This window comes from Hyperolius riggenbachi, chromosome 4 (genome assembly GCF_040937935.1).
Source record: "Hyperolius riggenbachi isolate aHypRig1 chromosome 4, aHypRig1.pri, whole genome shotgun sequence".
In the NCBI taxonomy this organism is placed as follows: domain Eukaryota; kingdom Metazoa; phylum Chordata; class Amphibia; order Anura; family Hyperoliidae; genus Hyperolius; species Hyperolius riggenbachi.
The window spans coordinates 303,153,517-303,161,289 of NC_090649.1; positions in this window are offsets into that span (position 1 = coordinate 303,153,517).

A 7,773-nucleotide genomic window follows, 5' to 3' on the forward strand; every position below is an offset into this window, starting at 1 on the left:
CACATTGAATGTTAAATGACAGGCCTAAAGTGCTTTCAAACATCTTGCATGTGTATACATCAATCAGGTAGTGTAATTAAGGTACTGCTTCACACTGACGCACCAAACTCATCGTGTAACGCACCGCAAACAGCTGTTTGTGTAGTGACGGCCGTGCTGGACTGGTGCGCACCATGGCGAGAGTGCAGGTTTTGGTGGCTTTACAGCCCATATGGTCAGTCACCTGGCTGATGTAGCTGAATGACAGAACAGTGACTGTCCAGCTGATCAAATTTGGTCTGACCACAATGAGGCAACGACCTTATTATCGTGGGTGTGCCCCCCGAGACACTCATCTAGGCGCCGGTCATTGCTCCATTGTGATACGCAAGCCCCTTCACCACGGCAAGGTAATGATCACGAAGGGGAATGGGCGCATGTTCATGCCTTTTCTTTTGTTGTTGCAGCTGCCCGCAGTGCAGCCAGAAAAATTAGGCAGTCATGTACACGCACCCGAAAAATTATTACAGCGGCCGCTGCTAGCAGCGGCCTAAAAAATTCAGCAATCCGCCTGGAGTCCCGGACCCTGTTGGTGGTGGCGGAGAAGGTAGTGAAGCGGCCTGCAGGCAGACATGCTGTGTGGAGGGACTGGGAGCGACTTAGTCTTCTTGGGGCAGGCCAGGCAGCCAGTCACACGGCGTGCAGGCAGAGATGCTGTATGTGCGGGGACTGACTTAGTCTTGGGGCGGGCAGCAGCCCTCCGGGATCCATGCCTCATTCATTTTTATAAAGGTGAGGTACTTAACACTTTTGTGACTTAGGCGACTTCTCTTCTCTGTGACAATGCCTCCAGCTGCGCTGAAGGTCCTTTCTGAGAGGACGCTTGCGGCAGGGCAGGAGAGAAGTTGGATGGCAAATTGGGACAGCTCTGGCCACAGGTCAAGCCTGCGCACCCAGTAGTTCAAGGGTTCCTCATCGCTGTTCACAGCAGTGTCTACATCCACACTTAAGGCCAGGTAGTCGGCTACCTGCCGTTCCAGGCGTTGGTGGAGGGTGGATCCGGAAGGGCTACGGCGAGGCGTTGGACTAAAGAACGTCCGCATGTCCGACATCACCATGAGATCGCTGGAGCGTCCTGTCTTTGACTGCGTGGACACGGGAGGAGGATTAGTGGCAGTGGTACCTTGCTGGCGTTGTGCCGTCACATCACCCTTAAAGGCATTGTAAAGCATAGTTGACAGCTGGTTCTGCATGTGCTGCATCCTTTCCACCTTCCGGTGAGTTGGTAACAGGTCCGCCACTTTGTGCCTGTACCGAGGGTCTAGTAGTGTGGCCACCCAGTACAGCTCATTCCCCTTGAGGTTTTTTATACGGGGGTCCCTCAACAGGCAGGACAGCATAAAAGACGACATCTGCACAAAGTCGGATCCAGTACCCTCCATCTCCTCTTGCTCTTCCTCAGTGACGTCAGGTAAGTCAACCTCCTCCCCCCAGCCGCGAACAATACCACGGGAAGGTTGCGCAGCACAAGCCCCCTGCGACGCCTGCTGCGGTTGTTCTCCTGCCGCTGTCCCCTCCTCCTCCTCCTCCTCCCCCAAAGAAACACCTTGCTCATCATCCTCTGAGTCTGACTCATCTTCTGCACATGACCTCTCTTCTTCCTCCTCCTCCCCCCTCTGTGCTGCCGCAGGTGTTGAGGAAACAGCTGGGTCTGATGAAAATTGGTCCCATGCCTGTTCCTGCCGTAACGGTTCCTGGTCACGCTCATTCGCAGCTTCATCCGCCACTCTACGCACAGCACGCTCCAAGAAGTACGCGTAGGGAATTAAGTCGCTGATGGTGCCCTCACTGCGGCTCACCAGGTTGGTCACCTCCTCAAACGGCCGCATGAGCCTGCATGCATTTTTCATCATTGTCCAGTTGTCGGGCCAGAACATCCCCATCTTCCCAGACTGTTTCGTTCTACTCCAGTTGTAGAGGTACTGGGTGACGGCTTTCTTCTGTTCTAGCAGGCGGGAGAACATGAGGAGGGTCGAGTTCCAGCGAGTGGGGCTATCGCAAATGAGGCGTCTCACCGGCATGTTGTTTTTACGCTGAATTTCTGCAAATCGTGCCATGGCTGTGTAAGAGCGCCTCAAATGCCCACAGAACTTCCTGGCCTGCTTCAGGACATCCGCTAAGCCAGGGTACTTTGCCACAAATCTTTGAACCACCAGATTCATGACATGTGCCATGCAGGGTATGTGTGTCAGCTTCCCCATATGCAAAGCGGCAAGCAGATTGCTGCCGTTGTCGCACACCACGTTGCCTATCTCCAGGTGGTGCGGGGTCAGCCACTCATCCACCTGTTTCTTAAGAGCAGCCAGGAGAGCTGCTCCAGTGTGACTCTCCGCTTTGAGACAAGCCATGTCTAAGATGGCGTGACACCGTCGTACCTGGCATGCAGCATAGGCCCTGCGGAGCTGGGGCTGTGTAGCTGGAGAGGAGAACTGCCACTCAGCCAAGGAGGAGGAGGAGGACAGCGAAGAGCATGTAGCAGGAGGAGAGGAGGTGGCAGGAGGCCTGCCTGCAAGCCGTGGAGGTGTCACAATTTGGTCCGCCGCTTTCTGCTTGCCATCGTTCACCACCAGGTTCACCCAATGGGCTGTGTAGGTAATGTAGCGGCCCTGCCCGTGCTTGGCAGACCAGGCATCCGTGGTCAGGTGTACCCTTGACCCAACGCTCTTCGCAAGAGATGACACCACTTGCCTCTCAACTTCACGGTGCAGTTGGGGTATGGCCTTTCTGGAAAAATAAGTGCGGCCTGGCATCTTCCACTGCGGTGTTCCGATGGCCACAAATTTACGGAAGGCCTCAGAGTCCACCAGCCGGTATGGTAACAGCTGGCGAGCTAACAGTTCCGCCACGCCAGCTGTCAGACGCCGGGCAAGGGGGTGACTGGCCAAAAGTGGCTTCTTCCGCTCAAACATTTCCTTCACGGACACCTGACTGCTGCTGTGGGCAGAGGAGCAGGAACCGCTCAAGGGCAGAGGCGGAGTGGAGGAGGGTGCCTGTGAAGGTGCAAGGGAGAGAGCGGCATAAGCAGATGATGCACCTGAAGGAGGAAGAGGAGAAGGAGGGTGACTTTGCTTTTGTGTGCTGCTGCTGCTTTTGCTCAGGTGGCCATCCCATTGCTGTTTGTGCCTTTTCTGCAGGTGCCTTCGTAAGGCACTTGTCCCTACGTGAGTGTTGGCCTTTCCACGGCTCAATTTTTGTTGGCAGAGCGAACAGATGGCTTTGGTCCGATCTGAGGCACACACATTAAAAAATTTCCACACCGCTGAGCCACCCTGGGATGTGGGCACCTCAGCAGCTGATGCTGAAGGGCAAGTTGGCTGGCTGTACATAGGTGGCGAATCTGGCGATACATGGTGCCGGACTCTGCCACCAGCTGTTTCTGACGAAGAGCTGCCCCAGCTTCTTTCAGCAACTTCTATCCTCCTACTACTCTCTGACTCCCCCTCTGAACTGTCCCCCTCTTCATCTCCTCTATTGGGAACATACAGAGGATCCCTATCATCGTCATCATCGTAATCATCCTGCCCAGCTTCGCTTGCCTCAGAAAAATCCAAATGTGTAGGTCCTTCATCCTCCTTACACGTTACATCCATAGTGTTGTCGCGTAACGCAGACATATGAGCTGGTGAAAATTCATCTGGCTGTAACAATGGCTGTGCATCAGTGATTTCACCACCACTAAATAATTCTTGCGAAGTGTCAAATGCAGCGGAAGTGGTGCTAGTAGTAGCGCTGGTGGCTGAGCAAGATGAGGTGTTCTGTGTCGCTAAATACTCAACCACGTCCTGACAATCTTGGGAGGTGATGGGACGTGCCTTCTTCCGAGCACTGTACTGTGGGCCAGGTCCACACGAAATTACATTTACACGACCTCGCGCAGACCTGCCGGGTGGCCTTCCTCTGCCTCTGCCACTACCTCTTCCTCTTCCTCTACCTGTTTTGTCCATATCGGGTATGCACGGAGTGGTATATCACACTGCGTGCACTCACGTAGGTAGGTGGGTTCACTTAACTGCACAGGTATGCGCACTGATGCGGTGGGTTCACTGAACAGTACAGGTATACAGTGGCGGGTTCACTGAACACAACAGGTATGCAGTGGCGTGTTCACTAAACAGGTATACAGTGGCAGGTCCACTGAACAGAACAGGTATACAGTGGCAGGTCCACTGAACAGAACAGGTATACAGTGGCGGGTCCACTGAACAGAACAGGTATACAGTGGCGGGTTCACAGAACAGGTATGCAGTGGCAGGTTCACTGAACACAACAGGTATGCAGTGGCGTGTTCACTAAACAGGTATACAGTGGCAGGTCCACTGAACAGAACAGGTATACAGTGGCGGGTTCACAGAACAGGTATACAGTGGCGGGTCCACTGAACAGAACAGGTATACAGTGGCGGGTTCACAGAACAGGTATGCAGTGGCAGGTTCACTGAACACAACAGGTATGCAGTGGCGTGTTCACTAAACAGGTATACAGTGGCAGGTCCACTGAACAGAACAGGTATACAGTGGCGGGTTCACAGAACAGGTATACAGTGGCGGGTCCACTGAACAGAACAGGTATACAGTGGCGGGTTCACAGAACAGGTATGCAGTGGCAGGTTCACTGAACACAACAGGTATGCAGTGGCGTGTTCACTAAACAGGTATACAGTGGCAGGTCCACTGAACAGAACAGGTATACAGTGGCGGGTTCACAGAACAGGTATACAGTGGCGGGTCCACTGAACAGAACAGGTATACAGTGGCGGGTTCACAGAACAGGTATACAGTGGCGGGTCCACTGAACAGAACAGGTATACAGTGGCGGGTTCACAGAACAGGTATACAGTGGCAGGATCACTGAACAGGTATGCAGTGGCAGGATCACAGTACAGGTATGCAGTGGGCTGAGGGCTCACTGAACAGAACAGGTATGCTGTGGCAGGATCACTGAACAGCTATGCAGTGGCAGGATCACAGTACAGGTATGCAGTGGGCTGAGGGCTCACTGAACAGAACAGGTATGCTGTGGCAGGATCACTGAACAGGTATGCAGTGGCAGGATCACAGTACAGGTATGCAGTGGGCTGAGGGCTCACTGAACAGAACAGGTATGCTGTGGCAGGATCACTGAACAGGTATGCAGTGGCAGGATCACAGTACAGGTATGCAGTGGGCTGGGGGCTCACTGAACAGAACAGGTATGCTGTGGCAGGATCACTGAACAGCTATGCAGTGGCAGGATCACAGTACAGGTATGCAGTGGGCTGAGGGCTCACTGAACAGAACAGGTATGCTGTGGCAGGATCACTGAACAGGTATGCAGTGGCAGGATCACAGTACAGGTATGCAGTGGGCTGAGGGCTCACTGAACAGAACAGGTATGCTGTGGCAGGATCACTGAACAGGTATGCAGTGGCAGGATCACAGTACAGGTATGCAGTGGGCTGGGGGCTCACTGAACAGAACAGGTATGCTGTGGCAGGATCACTGAACAGCTATGCAGTGGCAGGATCACAGTACAGGTATGCAGTGGGCTGAGGGCTCACTGAACAGAACAGGTATGCTGTGGCAGGATCACTGAACAGGTATGCAGTGGCAGGATCACAGTACAGGTATGCAGTGGGCTGAGGGCTCACTGAACAGAACAGGTATGCTGTGGCAGGATCACTGAACAGGTATGCAGTGGCAGGATCACAGTACAGGTATGCAGTGGGCTGGGGGCTCACTGAACAGAACAGGTATGCTGTGGCAGGATCACTGAACAGCTATGCAGTGGCAGGATCACAGTACAGGTATGCAGTGGGCTGAGGGGTCACTGAACAGAACAGGTATGCTGTGGCAGGATCACTGAACAGGTATGCAGTGGCAGGATCACAGTACAGGTATGCAGTGGGCTGAGGGCTCACTGAACAGAACAGGTATGCTGTGGCAGGATCACTGAACAGGTATGCAGTGGCAGGATCACAGTACAGGTATGCAGTGGGCTGGGGGCTCACTGAACAGAACAGGTATGCTGTGGCAGGATCACTGAACAGCTATGCAGTGGCAGGATCACAGTACAGGTATGCAGTGGGCTGAGGGCTCACTGAACAGAACAGGTATGCTGTGGCAGGATCACTGAACAGGTATGCAGTGGCAGGATCACAGTACAGGTATGCAGTGGGCTGAGGGCTCACTGAACAGAACAGGTATGCTGTGGCAGGATCACTGAACAGCTATGCAGTGGCAGGATCACAGTACAGGTATGCAGTGGGCTGAGGGCTCACTGAACAGAACAGGTATGCTGTGGCAGGATCACTGAACAGCTATGCAGTGGCAGGATCACAGTACAGGTATGCAGTGGGCTGAGGGCTCACTGAACAGAACAGGTATGCAGCCAGGAAGAAGTTAAGCCTAACTAATCTTTCCCTGAGAGACAGTCTGCAGCAGCTCGCCCTACTCTGACTAATGCAGGCACACGAGTGGCCGTAATGGCCGCCGCTGCCTGCCTTATATAAGGGGGGGTGGGGCTCCAGGGGCTAGTGTAGCCTAATTGGCTACACTGGGCCTGCTGACTGTGATGTAGAGGGTCAAAGTTGACCCTCAGGTGCATTATGGGGCGAACCGAACTTCTTCCGCAAAAGGTTCGCGTGCGGTACCCGCACGCGAACCACCTAAGTTCGCGCGAACCCCGTTCGCCGGCGAACCGTTCGGCCCAACTCTACCGGTAACGCTAACCCAGCAGCAGCACACGTGATGGAACAGGAGGAGGGTGGCGCAGGAGGAGAAGGCCACGCTTTGAGACACAACAACCCAGGCCTTGCATGAGGACAAGAAGCGTGCGGATAGCAATTTGCATTTTGTCGCCATGCAGTCATAAATGTAATACAGATGAGAGGTTCAATAAACAGGGACCGGAAACGCTAACCCATCACAGATGTTCATTGTTCATGTTACTTGGTTGGGGTCCGGGAGTGTTGCGTAGTCGTTTCCAATCCAGGATTGATTCATTTTAATTTGAGTCAGACGGTCTGCATTTTCTGTGGAGAGGCGGATACGCCGCCGATCTGTGACGATGCCTCCGGCAGCACTGAAACAGCGTTCCGACATAACGCTGGCTGCCGGGCAAGCCAGCACCTCTATTGCGTACATTGCCAGTTTGTGCCAGGTGTCTAGCTTCAATACCCAATAGTTGAAGGGTGCAGATGGATTGTTCAACACAGCTACGCCGTCTGACATGTAGTCCTTGACCATCTTCTCCAGGCGATCGGTGTTGGAGGTGGATCTGCACGCTTGCTGTTCTGTGTGCTGCTGCATGGGTGTCAGAAAATTTTCCCACTCCAAGGACACTGCCGATACCATTCCCTTTTGGGCACTAGCTGCGGCTTGTGTTGTTTGCTGCCCTCCTGGTCGTCCTGGGTTTGCGGAAGTCAGTCTGTCGGCGTACAACTGGCTAGAGGAGGGGGAGGATGTCAATCTCCTCTCTAAAGTCTCCACAAGGGCCTGCTGGTATTCTTCCATTTTGACCTGTCTGGCTCTTTCTTCAAGCAGTTTTGGAACATTGTGTTTGTACCGTGGATCCAGAAGGGTATAAACCCAGTAATTGGTGTTGTCCAGAATGCGCATAATGCGTGGGTCGCGTTCAATGCAGTCCTAGGCCGAAGAGGTCATAGCCTAGGGTCACAAAACCTGTTTATTTGGGCAATTTCAATGGTGGCGAGTCTGACGTACATAAATCGCAGCAATGGCCGTTAGCAACGTCTGA